The sequence below is a fragment of the Tachypleus tridentatus genome, chromosome 6 (genome assembly GCF_004210375.1).
Source record: "Tachypleus tridentatus isolate NWPU-2018 chromosome 6, ASM421037v1, whole genome shotgun sequence".
In the NCBI taxonomy this organism is placed as follows: Eukaryota; Metazoa; Arthropoda; class Merostomata; order Xiphosura; family Limulidae; genus Tachypleus; species Tachypleus tridentatus.
The window spans coordinates 56894110-56921883 of record NC_134830.1 but is presented as its reverse complement, the minus strand read 5'-3'; the positions used below and the strand labels follow the sequence as shown (position 1 = coordinate 56921883).

The 27774-nt window shown below is 35.5% G+C and overlaps 1 protein-coding gene across 3 annotated transcripts in view; it reads right to left on the bottom strand.

Annotated features, from left to right (window-relative positions):
• Positions 1-15671, bottom strand: part of LOC143252588 (uncharacterized) — a 28131-nt gene extending 12460 nt beyond the window's left edge. Inside the window, exons 1-2 of one of the 3 annotated variants that reach the window (XM_076504947.1) lie at positions 5558-5942; positions 2242-2470 (exon numbers count right to left, since the gene is read on the bottom strand). The gene's annotated coding sequence lies outside the window, so the exon portion shown is untranslated. Of the gene's footprint in view, positions 1-2241; positions 2471-5557; positions 6193-15549 lie in introns of those variants that run through there. The other 2 variants (XM_076504948.1, XM_076504946.1) reach the window with 2 other exon arrangements.
• Positions 15672-27774: the final 12103 nt, after the last annotated feature.

Genomic DNA, 27774 nt, shown 5'->3' with positions numbered 1-27774 from the left:
AAAGAAATAAAGTAACACATATTTAAACAAAGAAGGCAGAGGTTTGAATTTCGTGCAAAGCTACACGAAAGCTGTCTGCGTTAGCCATCCCTAATTTAGTAATGTAACACTAGAGGGAAGGCAGCTAGCTGATCATCCTCACCCACCACCTGGGCTACTCTTTTACCAACGAATAGTGGGATTGACCGTCACATTATAACGTTCTTACGGCTGAAAGGGTGAGCATGTTTGATGTGAAGGTGGATTCGAACCCGTGTCTCTCGGATAACAGAATACTGAGGAGAAAACGTAAAAACACGTCATACCGTTGGAAACAGAAAGGTACAAAAATAGTTCTACTTCTTTCATCTTTTCTTGTTCATTCTTATTGTACAATAAAAGTGTTTAATTTATCGCCCTCTCCAGCCTACCCTAGATAAAAACAATCTTAATGATAACAATAATGCTAGGAACTAAATTATCCAAATAATGCTAACACGTACGTATTGTTTGGTTTCGGGTAATCGTGTAAAGATAGTCGATGTCTACCTGCCCCAGTCGTCCCTAAAATTTAACTAAGAGAATAAACAAGGGAAGGCAACTAGCTAACAGCATCCAACAACGTCAGTTGAAAGGATACTCTTGTTTTACTGACAACTAGGACTTGACTGTCATCCTTATAACGCACTCGCTGCCCCATAGAGTAAACTGCCATTAGTACAAAATACAGATACAAACGTCTCGTTTTGTATACCTGAAAACTAAATAATGAATGTGTAACAATGAACAGTGTGTCCTCTGGCAGGATGAAAAAAAAAAACTGATTGAAACTGTATAGAGTGAGATATATCGAGGATATACATACAATGTATTGAAGATATAGCTCAAGAAGTATACGACAATGGCCACAAAAAAAATATTTGTTTGTTTTATAAATTTCGCGCAAAGCTATTCGAGGGATATCTGCATTAGCCGTAGTAATAGATTAGAAGGAATGGAACTAGTCAACGTCACCCACTGGCAATTGTTGGACTACTCTTTTTTTTACCAACGAATAGCGGGATTGATCTTCACATTATAACCCTCCCACGGGTGATATGGCAAACATGTTTTGGGGAACTGTATTCAAACACGTAACCAGCAGGTTAGGAGCGAACGCCCAAACTACCTGGTCATGCCAACACTGTCTAACATACGAGTATTTTATTCAAAAGAACTGAATTATCTGAAGTCATAAGTTCTTGAAAATGGAAAACGAAGCTCGCATGGTTTATAATTTTTTACTTTCGTGGAGAAAACGATAAATGACTTCCTAGTTCTTTGTAATTTCTGAACAAAAACACGAAGTTTTCTTTAACTGAGAAGCCAAAATACTGGACTCTACCTGGAAGCTAATAATATTATTAGATCGTGTTTCGTGCGTAATAGGGTCGTTGTTCTTTTATTATTTTATGTTGACGAGGCAGTCAACAATGTCATATCGAACACCAAACTGAACACGCGGAACATTCACCTTTGTTGACGCGATCTCTAGACCAAACGCCGCTGAGCTGTTGGCTCTCGGATCAGTTTTAATCTAATTTCGAATCACACGTCTACCTACCTACACATTCCAATCTGAAGTGCGTCAGGAAAACAATTGAAGTAATACAAGAGCATTTGTTGCTCAGCGCGACTGACAAATTCTAAGAATCCACGAATGAAAACAAAGAAGAATATATTTTAATAATGTCCACAATACCACATCTCCTATGTCCTGTGCTGACGAGGCCTTTCGCCTAATATCAGGGCTCATGACGCAGCTGAGATGCGACAGACGTGATACTTGTCTAGACGCTGTATACGTCACCATTTTCAGGAATAGTAATGGTTATGGCGTGAAGCACATTGACCGATTGATCTCTTAGTTTTGTTTAAATAATTTAGATATATTTACACATATATTTTAAACACCTTAGACATACCTTTATTCTGTATACGTTTTATTTTGCATATCTATTTATCTGCACGTGAATTTGTTATGCATGTCAGTTCATAAAATCAGTATATCGAAAAATTATTTCGTTTTGTACTCAGCCATTTGTGTACTTTTGCGTTTAACAGCAAACAAACAATCTACTTAGTTAGCCAAAAAAGAAATCTTACGAATTATAAATTAAAAATTATAACATGTACATTAAATTTGAAGGTTTCTCAGAATAATAAACTTGAAAAAAAAACAATTTTATTACTGTCTTTGTTACACTTTTGTGTACCACTCACCGTGTAGATCCGGCATGGGTCACGGGTTCTAATCCCGGCCGCACCAAACATGCTTGCCCTTTCAGCCATGGGGACGTTATAATGTTATGGTCAATCCCACTATTCGTTGGTAAAAGTGCACTCCAAGAGTTGGTGGTGATGACTAGCTGCCTTCCCTCTACTCTAGTCTTACATTGCAAAAGTAGGGACGACTAGCGCAGATAGCCCTCGAGTAGCTTTGCGCGAAATTCTAAAAACAAACAAACAAACTACTCTCTGTCATCACCACAAGGCAAGCACGTATCTACCACTTCAATTTTCTTGATTACTGGAACAGAAAAAAAATGAAAAAGAAAAACGAAAATCGGGCACGTATAGCACTGTTCGTATTATTTTAGTAGGTTTCAAATCTCACGCTTAATCAGGATTTTGGATCAGAATCATATATGAATCCTGTAACTTATCCTTTAGGTCTGAAGATTATTGTATAAAAATCAACAACCAAACTTTTCGTAATTATAGAGATTCGTGTGCGCAATTTATTCCTCTAAGTTTGTTTGAAGTAACAGCGAAATTGATTAATACTGAAACACGGTATACCTTTGAAGTTACTAGAATTTCGTATTTATTTTCATACGACGTTACTTTTATTCTGCTAGTTGGGTAAAAGAAATATATCAAGGTAGTCTTTGATAGCATTAAAATCTTCTAAGTTCAGTGGTATAAAAAGTTAAGGTAATGTAAAAGCAATAAAGTAAAAAAGTAATATAGTATTAAAGCAGTGGTATAAAACTAGTGGAGCAGAAACCAATAACATGAAATGAAATCGAACTAATTATTTGTTCTAAATAGTATACTTCTTCCAATGGTGTTTATTCCAGTATTATTTCAAAGCTTCGCACAATTATAGAACTTTTCCTACCATTTTTAATATATTAGCTGACTCGTCGCCCTGTTAGTCAAATGAACCTTAAAGAGTTTAAAACTTGTAAAGACAAATGCAGAACACAGTTAGCCCACTGTGTAGCTTGTTTTTAATTTTCGCACAAAGCTACACGAGAGCTATCTGCGCTAGCCGTCCCTAATTTAGCAGTGTAAGACTAGAGGGAAGATAGCTAGTCATCACCACCCACCGCCAACTCTTGGGATACTCTTTTACCAATGAATAGTGGGATTTACCGTCACATTATGATGCCCCACGGCTGAAAGGGCGAGCATGTTTGGTACGACGGGGATTTGAACCCGCGACCCTCAGATTACGAGTCGAACACCTTAAACCACCTGGCCATGCCGGTCTTACACTGTGTAGCTTTGCGCTTAACTACAAACAAATAAAGGTTTGAAAATTACATTAGATATGTAGTATCTTCCAATAAATAAATACAAAGTCTGCTTAAAAGAATAAAAATAGATCGTATATTACGTTAAGGAAGCACACTGCATTATGGTATATTTAAACGTGTATATAAATGTGTACAATTTGGGAAATTATTAAAAATTCCTTCCTGGACACTAGAAGTGGTTAATTGTGCAACAGGAATGTAAGTAAAATGAATATAACAATCAATAACTAAACTGTTTATTTTATTACAGCCCGGTGTTTGAAGATGTTGGGTTACTCTAGCCCATCACTTGAACGATATTGCTTTGTTTGTTTGTTGTTAAGAGCAAAGTTGCACAGTACGTTATCTGTGCTGTGCCCACAGCGAGTATCAGAGCCAGTGGCGGATTTAAGATTGTGGGGGCCCAGGGGTTGATAATTTGTGTGAGCCCTACATTCCATGTAATTGTACATCGAATAAAATTATCAATGTCCCTTCCCCCGTTAAGACCATGGGCTCTGGGGCTGAGGCCCCTCTAGCCCCTACCTAAATACGCCACTGATCGAAGCTCGGTTTCTAGTGGTATGGGCCTCTAGTGGTAAACTGGGATGTTATTTGCACCTTGACAGGTAGTTTAAAGTAGTCACGTATAACCTACAAAAAGAGCAAACAACCCAACATGTAGCAATAACAACAAAAACAAACAAATAAATTAATTAATCATGTATTTATCTTTCTGTTTATTTGTCCACCTATCTATACATTTTTAGATGTTTGGGTTTGGATAGTCGTGTGCATCTATTGGATGGCTCTTTGACCTAGTGATCCCTAATTTTCAACTGATTTGCTAGAGAGATGACAGTCACCGCCACCTCTTGAGCTTTTTTATTTGATCATATGTTGGGTTTGTTTGTTTGTTTGTTTGAAGTTAAGAACAAAACTACACAACGGGCTATTTATGATCTGCCTACTACGGGTATCAAAACCCGGTTCCTAACGGTGTGAATCCGCAGACATTCCGCTATGCCACTGTGGAGCCAGATATTGGGATCGGACCACCATCTTTGTAATGAGTCTCGAAAGTGCAGAAGACATTTTATTTTTTGGGGAAAGGCGATAAAGAGGCGCGAAATTACTAGTCACACTTGCAGAAGAATAAAACCTAATAATCCAGCTCAAATAACGTGCATAGTTCAACAGTATCAACTAGATTATATATTTAGATATGACATTTATTTAAGCCTAAAATATTCTGTCCCACTTTTCAGTCATTTTTTTTAATGGTATGATATTATAATCAAGAAAATGTGTTTCAGAATAAACGAAACTTATCCGGTACAGTTCAAAAAAACAAACGCTCACTAAAGAAGGACGAGGCGTGGCTTTCAGGCTAGCGTGCACGAACTGTGAATCCATTAGCACATGGTTCTCATATATTTGCTGCAAACATTACTTCCGCTTTTTGGGGAATATGGAATTGCTCTAAGAGTGATAGAACTCCCATATTCGGTCACACAGGGACACCCCAATAATGGGCGGTGGGTGCTGTTTCTTAACTTCCTTTCATCTAGTCCATCAGTTCAAAATTAAAGACGGCTATGTGTTACGCAACTGTTTTTTTAATTAATTATAAACTGTTTTAGTTGGTCAAACCTAAATAACCCTGACTTTAAATTATCACCGTTATTTTCAGTTTTCCTCACACATTAAATAATCGAGAGTTTGAACAAAATGTTTCAGATTAATGAGTCTGCCACTTCCTTTCTACCTCCATTCAGAACCTGAAGACGCCGACTAATCGATCCTTTTGCTCGGTTGTAACATAAAATCAATAGTAAAAGGTTGGATTTTCCAGAAAAATGGCTCCAGAATAGGTAGATAAACGAAGAGATAATAATATAAATAGGAAGACCCGAGCATACAGACACGTAATTAAATCGGTTTTAATAGGAGCATATCTACGAAAAGCTTCGTTCTAAACTTCTTATTTTTCTATAGATAAAATTTAGACGTACCTGTAATGTCCAGACATGAAGAAGAACATGAAATAACTTTCGACACTTAGATACAAGATTCGCAAGTTTGAATGGGAGAATGAAAAAATAATTGTCTTAAGTCTCCAAGATAAGAAGACTTATACGTGGATCATAACAACAAACTGTCTTATGGCTACTCTGTCAGACTTCGAGAATCTTTAAACAGCAAACTAGGTGAAAACAAATCGCTGGCAACATAATCCTGAACAAATTCATCACCATTTTTATGTCTAGAAAGACGTTTACACTGTAAGACTAGTTGGGAGCTTTGCTGTTTGCCTTGGCGTTGTAGGCGAAGTAACCTACTGACACGTTTCGCTCTGCGCATTTCGAACATCACATGACGTGCGAACCGTGTTGCTTCACAAAATGCGACTGTTAAAATGTCGTCCTCGGCTACGACAGTATAAAATTTCAGACATATTCCTCAAACAAAGATAAGACATTTTACCTCGTCCAACTCTTTACGATAAAAGACCCATTGGAGAATCTACGGAAGTAAATTGCTTAAGAAATTTATTAGAGTTTTAGAGAAATAAAGGTGGGAGAGAGAAAGATGTCCATTAAATCTAATGTAGTTCTATCATCTTTACTAACAAACAAACGTAATACTGAACGGAAATCCAGTCCCAAAACACATGTTTGCCCTTTCACCGGTGGGACCGTTATAATGTAAAGATCATTTTTATATGCAAAAACGGCTCGTTTGGGCTGAGAAAATATTTTACATAGAAGAGCGAACAACGTTTCGACCTTCTTCGGTCATCGTCAGGTTCACAAAGAAAGAGGTAACTGACCGGAAGCTGACCACACGTTTGAAAGGGGTTGTGTAACTGAGTGTCGGAATGTAGAGGGCGGTGTTAGATGTTTAAATATATAATTTTATTTATTATATTATTTTAATAGAGGTATAAAGGCGTTCCTTTATATTGATTTATTTTGGGTTTAAGTTGTTGTATAAGTAAGGCTTCTTTAATTTTGCGTTTGTTTATGTTTGTTTCTTTATTTAGTATTTGAGTGTTTTCTATGGTTATGTTGTGTTTATTTGACTTGCAGTGTTCGAAAACGTGTGAAGGTGACTTTTTATGTTCTTTGAATCTGGTTTCCATTTTTCTACTTGTTTCTCCAAGGTAGTTATCACATTGTATTTTGTAAATAATGTTGGTGTGGTGTTTGTCAGTGTAGTTTATTCAAAGAATTTTCTCACAAAACCATCAACATAATTTCACAAAACAGAAAACTAAAAAAACAACCTTACAAAAAGAGACATTAATTCCATTAAAAACCTAAAACAAGACAAAAACATAAAAATTCTAAAAGCAGATAAAGGTAACGCTATAGTCATAATGAACACGAATGAATACATCCAAAAAATGAATAACATCCTATCAGACACGAACAAATTTAAACCAATACACACAAATCCAACAAAGACACACGAGACGCAACTGAACAAATTACTACTAAAAATGAAAAAAGCCAACACAATTTCACAAACACTTTATTCCTACCTACGTAAAACCGACTCACGCACACCGCAAACATATGGCATCCCCAAACCTCATAAACCAGATTGTCCATTACGACCAATAATGTCCACATATGAATCGTTTAATTACAATCTTGCTAAATACATAGCATGGGCATTCTCCAAATATGTAACATCAGCCAGCTCACTCATCAAAGACTCTTTTAATTTCAAGTCTAATTTTAATCAACTTAATCATAAAGCCTTAATGGCCAGTTTCGATGTTATATCTCTCTTTACAGAAGTTCCAACCACTGAAGCCTGCAAGATAGCCTTGGAACTCTATATCCGAGACCCTAACCCAACTATAGTAATTCCCAGTAACCAGTTAGCAACCCTCATAGAATTCACCACGATAAAGACAAACTTCATGTTCAAGAACCAAAACTATATACAAACAAATGGCCTAAGCATGGGCAACCCAGTATCACCAGTTCTAGCCAATATTTTTATGACATAAGTTGAAACACAAGCAATTAACACAGCATTAAATCCACCACTGTACTGGTACAGATATGTAGATGACACGGTTGCGGGATTCAAATCTACAGAACACATACTTAATTTTTTCAATCACATTAACTCTATACATCCCAACATTAACTTCACATGTGAACAGGAAGAAAGCAATCAAATATCATTTATTAACCTCAAAATTACAAGAACCGACACACAATTCAAAACAGAAATCCACCGAAAAATCACCCATACTGGACTATACATTCCTTGGGACTCAGCACATGAAACCAAACAAAAACTCAACATACAAAGAAACCAAATAAACACAGCCATAAAACTATGCTCACCAGATAAAATTAACGATGAATTAGACAAAATAAAACAATACTTCATCAACATCAATAAGTTTCCTCCACAAACCGTAGAAAACATTATACGCACACACCTAGACAGAAAGCAAAATCAACCAACTAAAGTGAATATATTTCACGAATCAAAAAATCACGAAACCATATACTGCTGTATACCATATATTCCTGACATCAGCAAACAAATAACCAACATTTGGCAAAAAATTAGTAACAAAATATGACATTCCAGTTAATACCAAATTTATTCAAAAACCAGGCACAAAACTGAGGTCTATACTATGTAAAAACTACACTGACAAACACCACACCAACATTATTTACAAAATACAATGTGATAACTATATTGGAGAAACAAGTAGAAAAATGGAAACCAGATTCAAAGAACATAAAAAGTCACCTTCACACGTTTTCGAACACTGCAAGTCAAATAAACACAACATAACCATAGAAAACACTCAAATACTAAATAAAGAAACAAACATAAACAAACGCAAAATTAAAGAAGCCTTACTTATACAACAACTTAAACCCAAAATAAATCAATATAAAGGAACGCCTTTATACCTCTATTAAAATAATATAATAAATAAAATTATATATTTAAACATCTAACACCGCCCTCTACATTCCGACACTCAGTTACACAACTCCTTTCAAACGTGTGGTCAGCTTCCGGTCAGTTACCTCTTTCTTTGTGAACCTGACGATGACCGAAGAAGGTCGAAACGTTGTTCGCTCTTCTATGTAAAATATTTTCTCAACCCAAACGAGCCGATTTTGCATATACATTTCTCAACAAGTGGGTTTCTCGACATCACTAATGTAAAGATCAATCACACTACCGTCGGTAGAAAGAGTAGCCCTAATAGTTGCTACCGGGCGATATTCACTAGCTGCTTTTCCTCTACTTTATCACTTCAAATTGGGATGGCTAATGGAGGTGTCCCTCTAATAGCTTTGCCCAGGTTTAAAAAAACAAAAGAAAAACAAAGCAGTGATTAGTGTGTCGGGCTGCGTATCGAAAAATTCGAGCTTCTCGTCGTAATGTTACTGTGAGAACGTTATAACAGTGATATTCATTTAAACGACGGACAAATCACCTGCACCTAGCAACGAGTCCTGCTGAACAATCGATTGGCCTCTTCTGGTCAGTAGCCTCAAGTCTGGATGAACTATAACTGAACCTTAATTCATGGGTCGAATGAGGTTCCTCACAGGTAAAACACATAAAGTATGCACCTATAGGTTCATTAAAAAAGTCTCTATATCTCTCATAATACTTTTTCTACTTTATACATGCCCATCAATGCGAAGAATTATAAACAACATACTATTAGTGTTTCCTTTGAAACGTGCACAAACAAGTGACCATTCACATAAACAGTTTTAGATTACGCTAAAGAGTTGGATTAAATAATTCATTCCCGTACTTCCTCTTTTTTCCCTTACTTTTAAAAATAGAAAACTTGTCATGTTAAACTAAGCTGTGTTATTTCTAACTAACACCACATTTGGTGGCCTGCTCGAAGAGTTGTGGTGGAATAAATAATATACAATTCTATAAAGTCTAGTGAGACTGGCATTACCCGAAAAATGTCAAAAGATTTATTCAGTGGCATCTATATTACTAAGTGACTTGTGATTGTCTGTCAGTGACAAAAAACTTTCCAACTTCTCAATCTCAATATAGTTCTGGGGTCTGCCTCGAGGAGGTTCTAAAACCCTTTACTTCATTAATTATCATTTTTCATGAGTTTGACTGCCATCTTAAATTTTTTTTCTTAGCTCTTATATACTAGTAGATATAATGTGTGATCAAACATAAAACATCTTGACCAGAAACTCTAAAATTTAATAACTTTGTTAAAACTTCATTGCTTATATAAAATATGGTGTGATTATAATAATATGATATTTGTACTTCCGTAACATAAGTGCAGAAAATTTATCTAAACTTCCACAAAGGCCTCGAGACAAAGTACATTCATAGGTTTATCGTAGAACCTGAGAGAGAAAAAAGATTTTTCCAGCCTTGAACGAATAATGGTTGGTAAATATAGATATATTTTGTAAATGTTTGTCGTGTTAATTGGAGAGAGAAAAACCCATTTCAAAAAATTATTTTCACCATCCTCTGCGGTCCTTTAATAGAATCATCCTGTGGTACAGCTGTATGGATTTATAACTCTAGAAACTAGATCGTGATATCTGTGATGGATAGAGCACAAATAGCACATTTGTAGCTTTGTGCTTAACTTTAAAACAAACACCTTCGATAGAAAGCAGTAACAAGGTTAATCTTGCATGAGCAAAGTTTTGTTGAATTTGCACATAAGAGGTCACACCCTTTATGAATTTCTAAAATAAATAAATTAAAAATAAGAAAATGTATTTTTTTAAACTGAAGAATGGTTAAACGTGAAATATAAGAAAGTTTACGTGTAAAAACAGAAAGTTTGGTTGTGATCAAAGTAGAACAGAGAGATGAACTGTTAGGATATTAATATAAAAATGAAAACATTCTAAAACCCAAATACTATGGAACTTACCTTTATATATTACCTTCAAAAATTCATAATTTTGACAACAACAGGATGCCACAGATAATACACACATACATAGTAACAGAAATAAATAGGAAAACGGAGGGAGATAAAAAGGAAATTACTACGAGAATGCCCCCCTTCATTGTGTAAAAATGAACTGTGATAGATTACAATCCTGTGAAGATAGTTTACACTGTTTGGTTGTCATCAAACCAAATCATCAAGCGACACACGCCATCATAAATCTTATAAATGTATAAACATACATACTATATCTTGCAGTATCAGTGCAAAAATCTGTCATGGCACCTAAGACTGAAATGCCGCGAGACAAACTTGAACGAAAAGCCTTAGCTGGTCAACGATATTTTACGAGAAAAATTGTAGTAAGGCTCTATTACTAATAGAAGTGTTAGAGGTAATCAAACATAACTCTTCCAAAGTGATGTTAAATAACTCAGAGTACGTTCTTTACAAGATAAATGACAGTCAAGTATAGATCATGCTAAATAACTTTCTGTAAAACACAGGAGTGAATGTTGCCTCGATTATATTAATGTACACAGTATGGCCTCAATGGGCGTACAGTTACTCGAAAGCTGCTGATGATGAGAAATAGCAACCAAAACAAAAGTTTGAAATAGTGAAATTAGAACAGATGGAGTTAGTTGTTGTTTTTCATATCAATGCAAGTTTGTTCGATGGCAAAGAGGATAAGGGTCTCATAGTCGATGTACACGTTCGGAGCTACGCCTTTACCAACAGTGTTGGTGATTTACACAAAGTGAACGAAGACTTAAGGAACGTTCACAGTCGTGGCTTTATCTGCACAAAGCCGCAATATCAACACATTTGAGACTGTTTGAGCGTGTATAAAAAAAAAAATAAAAACAAAAGTCAAACAAAACTTAGCTAATTTATAGAGACTAATGAATGACGTATTGGTAAACTGTCTAGCAGTATAAGAGTTAGGCCTAACGCTCTATAGGAGAAGGGCTAACGCAAAGAACTAACATATATGACGTTAGTACCTCATACAACTTTAGTTTTTCTTTTTTTAATTCCTGTAATAAAGTTTTATACTATTAATAAATTTAATTCTCACTTTCGTTTCTTTTTCTTATATTGTAAATCCTGTATGTGTATCGTAGTGTTTTCATATTTATTTCCATACAGTATGTAACAGAAAAGTTATGAACAACATAAAATGAAGTCAGACGCTGAATCACATATTTTAATACAAAACACAATGATTCTTAATATTATTTGCGTAAATGCAAGCTGGTACCCATACGTAAAGACAACAAAATATTCGCAAAGATTTTGAAAAGAAAAAAACGTCTCTGCATGCATATAAAAAGTTTTGAATTTTTAAATAAGTTTTGAAAAATAAAAATGCTTCACTGGAAACAACTAAGATGAAACCTTATATATGATAACAAATGTTTGTTTCAGGAGAAAAAAATAAAAAACTGTTTTAAATTCCTTGTGTATTTTTAAATAGTAAACATCCTGACAGTAGAGCGACCGCCACCTACATAGTAAAATTTATTTCAGTAAATTTAATTTCTTCCAAGAATTGAAACATTTAAACTAATTATAATAGCATATACTACTTATATTTCCTGTCTGACAATGCACTATAAATATTACGTTACTGGGTGTATTTACTCTTTGCTTAAAGGAGTGAGAAACGTCACAAATTGGAAGAATACGTACGACGTACTCAACACAATTATGTTATGCAATTATTTTTTATCTCGTTTTATCTACTTAAACGAGCATAATTAAATTGGCGCTTTCAACACAACGAGAAGGTGGGGAAGAACTTGACTGCCATCTCGTCTGTATTCACTTTTATAAACTAATTTATTTACTGCTCGAGACTCGCGAAAAATTAACTGTATTACTTCATGGACTAACGTATGTACAGCGAGGATGATGGCTTGTGACTGATATATTCCCATATGTAAAACGACAGAAAAGAAATGTTAATTCCCCAAAGTTGTTTAAAACTATCTTACAAATATTAAGGTTTTTAATTTATTTACTGAAAGCTTGCGCACGTTACATCCACTATAAGAACCGTTAGATTTCATTTGCTTTTGTGTCAAAGAACTTTGTTCTCGTAAATTAGTGTTGTAAAACTTCTCTCAATATCTATAGGTTCAGTCATTCTTTCACCAATATCTAATCTTGAATAAACATTTAATTAATTTCGAATGTCATGTGCGTTCCTGGTTTAAATATTTAAACATTTCGTAATGCACCCCGTGACACAGCGGTATGGCTGCGGACTCCCGCCGCTGAAAACCACCGTTTCGATACCCGTTGTGGGCAAAGCACAAATAGCTGATTGTGTAACTTTGTACTTAATTCCAAACAAACATATCATTATTTATCCAGATTAAAACAATAAGATATATTTTGAATCTAGCTTCCATAAAACATAATAAAAATTACGACTAAATACTTAATTCGTTTGATTAAACAATATTATTAATAATTATTAAATAAAGCATTTTTGTGAAAAAACTCGTCTTACACTGCTAAATACTGCTAAATAAATATATATTCTAAATACGTAACATCAACCGGCTCATTTTTCAAAGACTCTTTCAACTTTAAATCTATTCTTAAGCAACTAAATCATAAAGCCTCAATGGCCAGTTTTGATGTAATCTTCCTCTTCACAGAAATCCCAACAGCTGAAGCCTGCAAGATAGCTTTAAAACTTTATATCCAAGACCACATTTCATTGATACACATTCCCAGCAACCAATTATTAACCCTTATAGAATTCACTACCACAAAAATTCACTTTATGTTCAATAACCAAAACTACCTACAAATAAATGGCCTATGTATGGGGAATCTCGTGTCACCAGTTCTAGCCAACATTTTCATGACACAGATTGAATCTTAAGAGATCAATTCAGCCTTACACTCACCACTATGCTGGTACAGGTATGTTGATGATACAATTGCTGAATTCACATCCACAGAACACACACTTAGTTTTTTCAATCACGTTAACTCAATACATCCGAACATTAAGTTCACCTGTGAACAGGAAAAACCTAACCAAATAGCATTTCTTAACCTCAAAATCACTAGAATTCATACACAATTCATAACAGAAACCTAAAGAAAAATCACCCATACTGGATTATACATTCCCTGGGACTCAGCACATGAAACAAAACAAAAACTCAACATATTAAGAAACCAAGTAAACAACAAAATCAACAAAATAAAGCAACACTTCGTCAACATCAACAAATTTCCTTATAAACCCTCGAAAAAAATTATCCGCACACACCTAGATCAACAACAAACAAACAACAATTAACCCCAAGATACAACAAACTACAAAACCTTACATTGCTGCATACCATATGTTCCCGACATCAGCGAAAAAATAACCAACATTTAAAAAAACTTATAACAAAATACAACATTGCAGTAAACACCACATTTATTCATAAACCAGATACAAAACTAAAGTCCATACTATGTAAAAACTATACTGACAAACACAACACCAACATAATTTATAAAATACAATGAACAACTGCCACGACTTCTATATTGGAGAAACAAGTAGAAAAATGAAAACTAGATTCAAAGAACACAAAAAGTCACCTTCACCCTACAATCCAGCACCCGTTTATACTCTCGTCTCTAAGACATGTGTCCGGCAATGGTCACTTTCAAACTCTCTCTTTCTTAAACTGAAGATGACCTAGGAAGGCCGAAACGTTGTTCTCTGCTTATTAATAAAAGTATTAAAATTTAAGTCTTCAATTCAGTTGTTGGCTAACATAACAAACAAGGTGTAACACCCCCACCCAATTTAAATAATGTTTTGTCTCATATTTTTTATGATAACTGAGAACAACAACGCACGAATTATATATAAAATAAAAGTAACACGCATAAGGCAAAGAAAACTGACCAATTCACCAAAGACTTTTCACGAAACAAAAGAAAGAACCGAGAGTTTTGCTTTATTTGTTTCCAACTATTCGTGTAGTCAGAAACTCTATCAGAAAATGTTGACTTGCAGTAGTGCAGGAAATACGAGAAACAATAATGACGAGAGATTACGGGTTTTCCTCAATACAGCGAGGCTCGTCAGTTCGGATGGAATTCGACAGTTTTTGTTTGTTTTTAACTATTGCGTAAAACTACATGACGGTTATTTACGCTATCCATCCCTAATTTAGCAGTGTAAATAAGACTAAAGGAAAGGCAGCTAGTTGGTCATCACCACCCACCACCAACTCTTGGGCTACTCTTTTATCAACGAATAGTGGGACTGGCCGTACATTATAACGCCCTTACCGATAAGAGGGCGAGCATGTTTGGTGCGACGGGGATTCGAATCCGCCACCCTGGGATTACGAGTCGTCTGCCCTAATCACCTGGCCATGCTGGGCCGTGAATTCGATAGACATAGTTGTGGTCGAGGCACTATGGGCCTGGCATGGCCAAGCGCGTAAGGCGTGCGACTCGTAATCCGAGGGTCGCGGGTTCGCGCCCGCATCGCGCTAAACATGCTCGCCCTCCCAGCCGTGGGGGTGTATAATGTGACGGTCAATCCCACTATTCGTTGGTAAAGAGTTGGCGGTGGTGGTGATGACTAGCTGCCTTCCCTCTAGTCTTACACTGCTAAATTAGCTAGCACAGATAGCCCTCGAGTAGCTTTGTGCGAAATTCCAAAACAAACAAACAAACGAGGCACTATTTATATCATCATTAATAGATAAAACGTACTTCGACAAAACGAATGTCGCCAGAATCAATGAAAAGCGTATTGTTAAACAAAGTGACAGGTGCTAATTGTTGTACACAAAATTATGTTTGTACTCCCTACGACAACAGAGGACACGTCAGTGTGATAGATAACTGTTGCTATGAGCAGTTGTTTCCCCACGGAGTTTTTTTACCAGAAGCACCAGTAATTATTTTTTCCATGCTGTACGTTATAGTAAAACTTTCGGTTAAAGTTTGACGTATAATAGTGTAACTATTTTAGGATATCGACAGAAAATGAGGGCTTACTCAAGAGGTAGCTCTTCCAGTTGCTTCAAGTGAGTTTGTATTTTTTGGACTATAGGTTGCAGTAGTACCTGACGTTGCCATTATCGTATTTGAATTCACTATGTAGTTTTGTATGTCTGCATGTAAAGTTATCTCCTCCTACAGAGGATTAGCAGAACCAAACTTGGCAGTCGAACTCGAGGTGACTCGGGGCGAGGGAATAGATACTTATATATATAGCACAGGCCCTGCTAAAGGGTATACTGGGGAAGATTAAAGAGTGTTTGATAAATTATTCAGACGTGTAGGAGTGGGTGTTCAGAGTCGCTGAAGCCGAATCTGATATCAGATTTCCCTAGGGATCTTGAAGCGTCATATATGAAACTTGTTCGTACCTTTTCTCACAAACTAGAGATCAAACTTGGCACACGTTCTTATTAGATAGAATAGGTAAATGTCTAAATAAGTGTTTTTGTTTGTTTTTAGTATGACACCCTCCCATTCGGTAGCTATAGACGTAATTATGGATAATGGAAGCATTTAATCGTCACAATGGGGGATTTGACCTTCGCAGTAGAGCTCAGATATTTCATTCTAGCTACTCTAATAAATTGTGGTTATATTGGTGAATATTTCGCTGGAATACTAATTTTAGCAACAGGTGCTTTTGTAGCAGATTATATTTAATAACTAACTGAAGAAATAATAGATTTGTTTTTCCACCATTAGGTGGCATTATTGCACTTGAATCTACGTTTCGACAGATGACACTATATATATGTTATTTTTTTACTGATTTTTGATACAAATAAGAGAAAACGTTGAGAATCTAGTGACGAAGGTGAAAAAAAATATTAAAATGGCAAAAAAAAGATTAACCCTGAGTGTGACAAAAGGTTATTGTTTGTTTTTGAAGTTTACAGTAGGTTGAAAATGACTGTTCTTGTAGGTAGTATTACTGGTCTAACATTTTCAAACGAGACCCAAAACTCGAGCACTTTCAAATAGTTGATTATTCTTCCTCATGAATATAAAGGAGGTTATTTATTGTTATAAATTTATTCTCCTGATGAAGAATAGAATAGTGTCCGAAAGCGTTAGAATTTGGGTTTCGGTTAAAAGCTGTACAACTTTTTTAGGTGATCTCCTGTGCTAACTTCTTAACCAGAATCTATTACTGGCCTGATGTACTGTTTATAGTTTTTTATAAACATTTTTTTTCTTAAAGTTAGTTAACTTTAACTAAACAAATACTGTTGTAACTTTTTTTCTTTCGCTCGTTACTTGTTTCAGAGGTTTGGTGTGACGGGGATTTGAACCCGCCACCCTCGGATTACGAGTCGAATGCCTTATCCACCTGACCGTGCGGAACCACTTGAGAATAATTAAACGTAATGCTAGTAAACTATTTTTTATTTCCTCTTTTTTTTTTTTTTTTTTTTTTTACAGTTTTTGCAACTTAAGCTGTCGTAAGTTGCTTTAGGCCTACATTATTAATGGTAGTAACTAAAGTAAAACAAACAAACCTAATTGCATACAAGTAGTCACAATGTCTAACACATTAACTGATTCACTCTTTATCTTGATATCACTATTCACATTCACGGAGCGTCGTATTTATGAGTTAAATTTGGATATGCCGGAATACAATTTAACGTCACATCCTTCGAACTTTCTTCGCATTCTACGTCCTTGAAATAAACAAATTACAACATTAAAAGTCTAGCTCACAACAATATTATTAACTACTGGAAATGTATATAAAGTCATATGTTAATATATGTACTTCTTAAATATCTTTTAACGTTTGAAATTTTTAACCAAATTTCAATTATTCATATTTCTCAAAATCTCGAAACACCAGAAGGTTGAAAAAGATAGCCAAGAAAAAAAACCTATTCTTGTTCCATATACTTAACATTTTATGTACATTCTTAAAAATAATTGGTTTGTTTGTTTGTTTTGAATTTCGCGCAAAGCTACAGGAAAACTATCTACGCTAACTATCCCTAATTTAGCAGTGTAAGTCTAGAGGAAAGGCAGCTAGTAATCACCACCCACCACCAACTCTTGGGCTACTCTTTTACTAGCGAATAGTGGGATTGACACTCACATTATAATGCCCCGAGTTCGAATCCCCATACCATCAACCATACTCGCTCTTTCAGCGGTGAAGGCTTTATAAAGTTACGATCAATCCCACTATTCATTGGTAAAAGAGTAGCCTAATATTTGGCTGCGAGTAGTATTGACTAGCTGACCTACTTCTAGTTTGTCACTGCTAAGTTAGGGATGGCTAGTGAAGATAAGCGTAGAGTACTTTTAAACGAAATTGAAAACAAAACCGAATGAGATGGTAGCGTACAAGTTGGTAGTGAGTGGTGATAACGAGCTGCTTTCTCTCTTGTCTTTGATTGTCAATTTAGGGAAGGCTAAAGCAGATAACCCTTGTGTAGCTTTGTTTGAAATTCAAACTGTTGCATCTAACATTCCATTGATATTAACGTTTGAGGATTCATTATAAAACTCGTTTCATTGGAAAAACTGTTTAATACAGTTTAGTTCGTTTGTAAGTTTTCCTGTGAATAGTAACAATAATAAACACATGAGGTATAACTATTCGATATTTGGAGCTACTGATCAGAGTTAAGTGAGTTGCATCAGCTGCCACAATAAAAGTTTTATCCAATTATTTAAAACCGTATGGCGGGATTAACACTAGTACAGCATGTCCACACATAACAACGAACCATAAGACTTCTTTTTCCATATTTATGAGATTTTAATTATTGGAACAAAGCAAAACACTGTTATAAAACATCGTTCAACCATTACTATTCCTTCAGTTGACCAGGTGGGGCAGCGGTAAGTGAATTTACAGACATACAACCTTAAACTCCAGTATTCCATTCCTGAAGTGGACATAGCAGATGATCTAATGTAATATTACTCTAAACGAAAGTAACAAACCTTTATGCACTGCTTGTCCTTCAGTCCCCTGTATTTCATATTGTATTATTATTATTTTATATTTACATCTTTACATGAAGAATGAAATACTTATTTACAGTAACTGTACATGTAAACAAACGTCACATACACGGTAATTGTACATGTAAGTAAACGTCAGACAACACACAGAAAGTAATTGTCCATGTAAACAAACGTCAGACAACACACACAGTAATTGTTCATGAAAACAAACGTCAGACAACACACACAGTAATTGTCCATGTAAACAAACGTCAGACAAAACAGAGTAATTGCACGTGTAAACAAACGTCAGACAACACACACAGTAATTGTACATGTATACAAACGTCAGACAAAACAGAGTAATTGCACGTGTAAACAAACGTCAGACAACACACACAGTAATTGTACATGTATATAAACGTCAGACAAAACAGAGTAATTCCACGTGTAAACAAACGTCAGACAACACACACAGTAATTGTTCATGTAAACAAACGTCAGATAAAACAGAGTAATTGCACCTTAAACAAACGTCAGACAACACACACACAGTAATTGTTCATGTAAACAAACGTCAGACAACACACACAACGTAATTGTACATGTAAACAAACGTCAGACTACATACATTCACAAGATATTTATATAAGAATCATATTTAACTTTATATTTCACATACGAAATAGTGAATAAATTCAAATAACACATGTTTAACCAAATGTGACACCTACATTTATCTGATCAATAAACTACAAGATCCATTTTTCAATGAAATTCTCTCGAACTTGTAATTACTTGTGTGATGAAATGCATTAAAACTGCTATCACCCGAGATCTTGTTAATACAAACTCGATGTTAGAAGAAATACTTATCATAATTCGAATTAACAATACACCCCCCGCGAGTACAGCGGTATGTCTCCGGATTCACAACCCTAAAACCAGGGGTACGATTCCCCGCGGTGAGCTCAGTAGATAGCCCCATGTGGCTTTGCGAGAAGAAAACTCACATATTAACGATATATCAGTACGTAATTTTAATGTCACTTGTAACTGAATAAGCAACTTCGTTTTATACGGATGATTCAATAATATTAAACTTATTGTTCGTTTGTAACGTTTTGGGAAGTATCTAAATGTGTATGTGCTGTTTGATATTTTTTGGTGTGAGTAGTCATTGGCCGTTACCCACAATTAATTACTGGACAATGGATGGTTCTTGAAAGGGGAAATTATTACTTTTGCAGTTACTGGCAATTAACAATGTCTTAAGCCTAGTCACATACTTGTGACCATTTACGCCTTCCAACATAACACAAATATTACGATAAAAGATATTGTGTCTCTAAAGAACTAAGTAAACGTATCCATAAATAATTATTTTTTTGTCCTATATTAGGAATTAGTCACGTGGACTCCTCCATGTCAGGTGATTGGTTGTTTTTATTTACCTCTACTCTCATCACACCCTAGTATAAAAGTGTATATGCGAGTACGCTTCAATATTAATATAACATAGTTGGCCTGGCATGGCCTAACGCGTTAAGGCGTGCGCGTAATCTGAGGGTCGCGGGTTCGCGCCCGAGTCGCGCCAAACATGCTCGCCCTTTCAGCCGTGGGGACGTCATATTGTGACGGTGAATCCCACTATGCGTTGGTAAAAGAGTAGCCCAAGAGTTGGCGGTGGGTGGTGATGACTAGTTGCATTTCCTCTAGTCTTACACTGCTAAATTAGGGACGGCTAGTACAGATAGCCCTCGAGTAGCTTAGTGCGAAATTCTAAAACAAACAAATCGTTCGTTATTTATACATACCATAAAAAACAACATATAAAAATTAAAACGACCCTCAGCAAGTAGAGAAAATTTTCAAACTGCTTTTCACTTGCTTTGTATAACTGAAAACAAAGTAGTTGGAGTTTTTAAAAAAACAAGCAAACAAACAAACAAATAACAGTCTTATTATGACTTACAATAATTAACTAGCAGAAACACCGCTCTCTATGGTGCTGTTTGTGCTACTAATCGTAGTACTAAATTTTTAATGTTTTTATGTATTAGAAATAGCGCCATTTATTTAAAAATAGTTTTTAACAACTCCATTTTCACAGTACCACATTTACAAATTACATCAATAAAGATAAAACCAAACCCACACGTACAGACGTAGTGAAAGCCCTGTTCTTGTGGAAAGAGAACTTTTATTTAAAATTATGTTTTATTATAAAGAAATGACTGTTGTACATACCACTGTTTGTTCCTTTGTTTGTTTTAATTTCTCTGAATTCTTAATATACAAAGTGTGATTTTTTGTATGGATTTCTGTTTGTGGTGCCATTCAATAGACGGTGCAGGAGTTATAGCTTCATACATAAACACTAATTTACATTCTACATCCATTATAGTGAGATACGTAGTCAAGAAAGTGTCCTTGTAATTTTTCTGTAATGACTAGTGAACTCAATGCTATTCTCACTTAGGTGAGAAGTGAAAGAGCGTTATTGTAGTTTATCAATAACAAACATCGGATTAGGTGTTTTTCCACTTCCCCTATAAGTAATAACCAATAAACTAAATTTTTTTCTACTTTATCTGAAATGAGTACGAACTAAGTGTCCGTCCACTTTTTTTGTAATGTATAGTAATCAATGCAACTCATACCGTGTTTCTCCGAAAATAAGACAGGGTTTATATTAATTTTCACTCCAAAATATGACACTAGGGCTTATTTTCGGGGGATGTCTTATTTTGATATATTCAAAAATGAAGTTATAAAGTAAAACTATTAAACTAACCATTTAAAATAACCTATTATTAAACTATTAAACTAACTGATTAATACTTAAACAAACTAATTAACTAACTATTAAACTAATTAATAAATTAATTTTTTTATTTCTTTCCTCTTCCTGCCACTCTTAACTAGGGCTTATTTTAAGGGTAGGGCTTATATTAAAACTATCCCCAAAAATCACACTAGGTCTTATTTTATGGGTAGGTCTTATTATCGGAGAAACACGGTACTTCCCTGTAATGAGCATTTAATTAATAGGCCTTATTTTTATCAGTAATGTGCAGTAAACTAAATGTTTTGTTCTCTATTTTTCTTTCAAATGTGTAGCAAACTAAGTGTTTTTCTATTTTCTCTTTAATGAACGGTGAACTAAGTGTTCTAAAGTAAAACTACCAATAAATACTCGTGTTCTCCAACACGCTTTGTGCTGTGTTTCGTACCACAGTGGAGCGCCATTAAGCCGCGGACCAGTAAACCACGAAATCGCTTAAGCCGCTGTAGCAAGTCTTGTGAGCGATGTGAGCGAGGATTATCGCGGCTCACCGCTAATTTAAGAACGTGTAAAAAACGCGACTTACGAATTTAATCCTGGCTTTATAACTTCAAGGGGATATTTAAAAAGGATTTGCTTTTATTTGGGAAATAAATAAAATATATTACAATAGAAATCGACCGTTAATCTACCTTATCCGCTCTCTATGTCAGCTTTATGGAGGCCGCCATTGTTACCGAATCACACCTCTCCATACATTAAAGTTAATCCGCGGTAAATCCGTGAAAAAAGTGATCAATAATTAAAGTATTATTTTTAATTCGATAATCCGATATAATGATCACGCAATGGCCCAGATGAGGCTACTCGGCGGAGCTGTTGGCGACTTCGGCTTTTCAGTCACAAAGGTTTAAGTCGCGGACCACTTAAGCCGCGGTTAAGCAAGTTGACCCCCCCCAAATACCGCGGCTTAACGGCACTCCACTGTACTTCACACTATGATAGTGTCTTAGTTGTGTGAAAGTCACACTTGTGTAAACTATACCTTTACTCGTTATGTCGGTCTTTCTGACGCGGTTTTAGCCACGTGAATACGTGTCAACATTGACTGTATTGTATTCTTAATTTTACATTGCTACAGATTATTGTAAAAAAACTCATTACGTCTATTTTATTAAGTTCTTATTTCACAAAATTATTTTGTCAGCGTTTCAATTTTGAGTTATGGTAGTAAAATATTCTAAATCGTGGGGCTCAGTGCTGATTTTTCTGTTAAAAAACTGCAAAGTGACTTTGTATAAACTTAAATATAACATGAGGTTATATGGCTCAGCGGACTTACAACGCTGAAAAACTGGATTTCGATACCCGTGGTGGGCAGAGCACGGATAGCCCATTGTGTAGCTTTGTGCTTAATTCAAAACAAACAAACAAACAAAACATGAGGTTGTCTATGACCTCGATAGAACGCTTTGTAAAGTGTAGGAGATAATGAACAAATCCACCACAGACTTCATCTGTATTGAATAACTTCCCTTTAGAGAAAACTATTAGCACGTTCACATACATGATTTTTGTTTTGGTATAAGTATCTTTTTATCTTTGTTTTTTTTTTTTCTATATCTATTTCGGCCCCCCGCTAGTACAGCGGTATGTCTCCGGATTTACAACGCTAAAATCAGCGATTCGATTCCTCTCAGTGAGCTCAGCATATAGCCTGATGTGGTTTTGCTATTAGAAAAACACACACATGTTTTATACATTTTTCCAAACACCATAAAATCCTTTCTGCTGCTTTATAGACCTTTTAGATACAACCCCTGGTGGAATAATCTGAGGGTTTATAATCCTAAAATCATGTTTCGATGTCGTGGTTGGCACATCACAGATAGTTTAATTTTAGCTTTGCGTTTTAAAACAAACAAATAAACATTTACTAGTTTGTTAATTAAGGACTGAATTATAGATAAAGGAATATTGTCGTTTAACTCGATAATATTGTACAACCAAAAATATATCATTGGTTGTGATGATCCAAAGTTGTATTCCGGGTTATTTGGGTTTTGTTTAGCTGTCAAAAGTTGCCAAAAGTATAGTTCCTATGAAAAATATTATTAATTATTCCAAAATCGTCTATCATATATTATGATTAACGTCCAATCAGTTTCTTTCTGTGTGAAGATATTTGATTAATGAAGTGTATCTCGTTAAGAATGATTTATTTCCACTCCCCTATCCAATCGTCATTCGTCTAGTGGAATTTCTGCAGGTTCGTCACAAAATTTCAACTTTCGATACCAGCAGTGGCTAGAGTACAGATAGCATGTTGTGTAGTTTAGCACTTAATAATAGTCAGTTTAGAAAGAGAAAAGACACCAGAAATATTTATTTTCAATGTTTTTACACTGGTGACGCTTTTTTTCTTCCATTTGAAAATAGGCCTGGTATGACCAAATAGTTAGGGCGCTCGGCTCGTAATCTCAGAGTCGCGGATTAGAATCCCCATCACACCAAGCATGCTTGCCCTCTCAGCCGTGTATTAATGTTATGGTGAATTCCACTACTTGTTAGTAAAAGAGTATCCCAAGAGTTGGCGGTGGGTGATGATGATTAGTTGCCTTCCCTCTAGTCTTACACTGCTAAATTAGGGACGGCTAGCGCAGACAGTCCTCGTGTATCTTTTCGTGAAATTCAAAAACAAACAAAACAAATCGAAAATTTGAAATTATATCTACTTGATTTTATGTGGTATAATCGCACGTGGCCTAGTAATTAATACATTGGGCTGTGGTTCCAAAATGTCTCGTGATCCAGGAATGATGCTAACAACAAGCTTTGCACTTTCAGTTGTGTGCGATGTTATCAAAGGTATTCAAATTCGCAGTTGATTAAAAATGAACACCACCAACTGATTACCTTCCCTCCAGTCTGCAGCTCAAAATTATGGATATCTAAAGTCTTTATCATAAAGTCACTGACATGGGCGTTAGACCTGTTGTATACATAAGATGTGGAAAGGGGTGAACAAAACTTACAGTCTTTTGTTAAGTTATGTTAAGAGAAAACCTTGATATAACAATTTTTTTATGACTTAAAATTATCAATGGGCTCTCATTAAGATCATGCACCCTCTTTAGCCCCTACTTAAATACGCCATTGATCTAACCATTTTAAAAAAGTTTTTGTTGTTATTTTTAGAACGAAGCCACATTGGACTATCTTATACGCCTACCGTGGGGAACCGAGCGTTGGCTTTTAACGTTATAAATCCATAGACTTACTGTTGTCCTATCATGGAACTTTTGAATAGAACCTGCATCGTTATTAAATAAACTAATTGGCATACAAATGTTAATTGGTAATATTCTTATCTGAGAATTTCTTTTCACAGTTTTATATCAATCAAAATTCACCTTCAGTGTGTGTTCTTATATTACTTTTTTTTATTTCTCACTATATCCAAGCCGTAGAACAGGATTCTCGTGATTGGCTCTTACACAGGCCCAAAATCTCTCTAACTGCTCATGAAAAATGTTTTCTTGCAGGAAAGATAACTGTACCATCTCTAGTGATGTCACAACATAGATAGCTGTTGTTTCTTTCAGCTAACTGGGTAATATTTCGGGGGCTTCTCCTCCCCTGTGCTAAAACCAGAGATATCTTGAATCACATGGTTGAAATGCGAGTTGCAAGCACCTTATTTGTTGTATAGTTAATTTTTGTATATAAAGGCCAGCTCTCTTCTGTCATTCAGATTTTTGTAGATTGTAATACAGAGTCTTAAAGTTTAGATTTTGAACTTGAGATATTCGTTTGTATTTGTACTTAACTTAAAAAGTTTCTGTATTTTTACCTGTTAATTCAGTGGTTTTTGTTATTCTTTTTGTATTTAAGAGGGCTCAGACTGAACTGATGAGAGAAAACTATTAAAGGCTCTCTCACATTCTCTCTTTCACAAATTTTGCATAGCTATGGTTCACAGTGAACACTTGACTGTGTTTAAAAATTTTGATTGTTTTTATAAATGAAAGTTGTGATTTATCTATTTCTATGCTGATTTTTTTTTTTCTGTTTGACGAAGTTAGTCAGAGTCAGGGTGAAACTGAGCTCAGTAGCACATTTTTAGTATACTCTTACACAATTTGTTTGTTTGTTTTTCAATTTCGTGCAAAGCTACACGAAAGTTATTTGCTCTAGCCGTCCCTAATTTAGCAGTGTAAGACTAGATGGAAGGCAAGTAGTCATCGCCACCTATCGTCAACGTTTCAGCTACTCTTTTACCAACATATATTGGGATTTACCGTTACTTACAACGCTCTCACAACTGAAATGGAGAACATGTTCTGTGTGAAGGGATTTGAACCCGTGACACTCAATTTGCGATTCAAGTGCTTTAACCACCTGGCCATGCCAGGCTTTGTAGAGAAAGGATAAAAGTGAGTGCCATAACCACCTGGTCATGCTGCGCCATCTCTTGCAGAATTAAATAATCTAAAACAGGTAAGAAATTTGAAAATTCAAACGAGGATTCATTATTACATGTTGTTCACACTAATTTCAGTCTTACCTTGTCGGAAATTAATAAATATTTGTAAAATTTGGTAATATGTCGTTATTTTAAATCACCTTCTCACTTCTTTTAACTTAATAAGTTCAATCGATAGTTTTAAAATCACAGCCATGTTGAGTTATTTGCTGTGTTTACTATGGAGAATCAATTCCCGGAGTATAGCGTTCTAAGTCTGCAAGCTTAAAAATACCTCAGCGGTAAGGGGCTTAACATCACGTTTATGCAGTATTAAACCAATATTGTGCATTATTATTTATCGTTATTGTTAGTATATCACAGTAATGTTTGGATCACGTGAGTGAGATGCGAACCGTGAGCAGCGTGATTTTTATTTATTTCTTATTTTTTGTAATGGGCTCGGTATGACCCAGTGTATTAAAGCGTTCGATTTATAATCCGAGGGTGGCGGGTTCGAATCCCCATCACACCAAACATGCCCGCCCTTTCAGCCGTGGGGGCGTTATAATGTGATAATCAATCCCCTTATGCGTTGGTAAAAGAGTAGACCAAGAGTGACTAGCTGCCTTCCTACTTGTCTTACACTGCTAAATTAGGGACGGCTAGCGCGGGGCCCGGCATGGCCTAGCGCGTAAGGCGTGCGACTCGTAATCCGAGGGTCGCGGGTTCGCGCCCGCGTCGCGCTAAACATGCTCGCCCTCCCAGCCGTGGGGGTGTATAATGTGACGGTCAATCCCACTATTCGTTGGTAAAAGAGTAGCCCAAGAGTTGGCGGTGGGTGGTGATGACTAGTTGCCTTCCCTCTAGTCTTACACTGCTAAATTATGGACGGCTAGCACAGATAGCCCTCGAGTAGCTTTGTGCGAAATTCCCAAACAAACAAACAAACAAACAAAAGACGGCTAGCGCAGATAGCCCTCGACTAACTTTGCGCGAAAAACAAAAAAACATTTTTTGTATTTAAAGACTAGTCCAGCCCCATCATTTAAATTTTTGCAGACTTTGTTAAAGAGTTTTAAAATTTTGTGCAATTAATTTATTATTGCTGGTGTAACACAGTAGCTTTTTTTGTGATAAATCAGTTCTGTTGCTAATCAAAGTTGTTAAAAATAAAGGAAGTTTCAATGTGTAATATAATCTTAAATATTACATGCATGGTATATTTAGTTGTCTTTTATTGAGTTATTTATGTAGGTTTTGAATAATAATGTAGCATTTATGTTATTGACTTATCCTTCTGAATTATTCAACAAACAGATTTTGTAAGTTATTAGAATAAATATAGAGCACAATCTAACATTCAATTCATCATTTGTTACTGAGTTATGCCAGTTTCTGAGAAAATTATCCTTATTTTCTACCATGTTTAGTATCTTTAAATCTTCTCTAATTAATAATCCAAAAACACATTAGCAAAATAAATTGTTTGTTTGTTTGATGAATTTCGCGCAAAGCTACACGAGGGCTATCTGCGCTAGCCGTCCTTTAGCAGTGTAAGACTAGAGGGGAGGCAGCTAGTCATCACCACTCACCACCAACTCTTGGGCTACTCTTTTACCAACAAATAGCGGGAATGACCGTTATTTTTTTAACGCCCCCAAAGGCTGAAAGGGTGAGCATATTTAGTGCGACGGGGATTCAAATCCGCGACACTCGGATTACGAATCGAACGCCTTAACCCATCCGGCCACCTTTGCGAGAAAGTAAAAACAAAACAAAAACCTTCTCACTTGTTAGTGAAGCATAGCACAATTTTGAATATTTCTTGTTATTCTTAATATTTTGCTTTTACCAATCTGTACTTCTATTAAAATCATTTTGTATTGTTAGCTTAGTTTACAAATTTAGAAACTAATGAACCTTACAGGATATTATCAGGAAACATTATATATGTATATTTTTAATAATGAGGATACCTAGTTGATAAGGAATCCTAATCATCATAGATTTTAGCTGT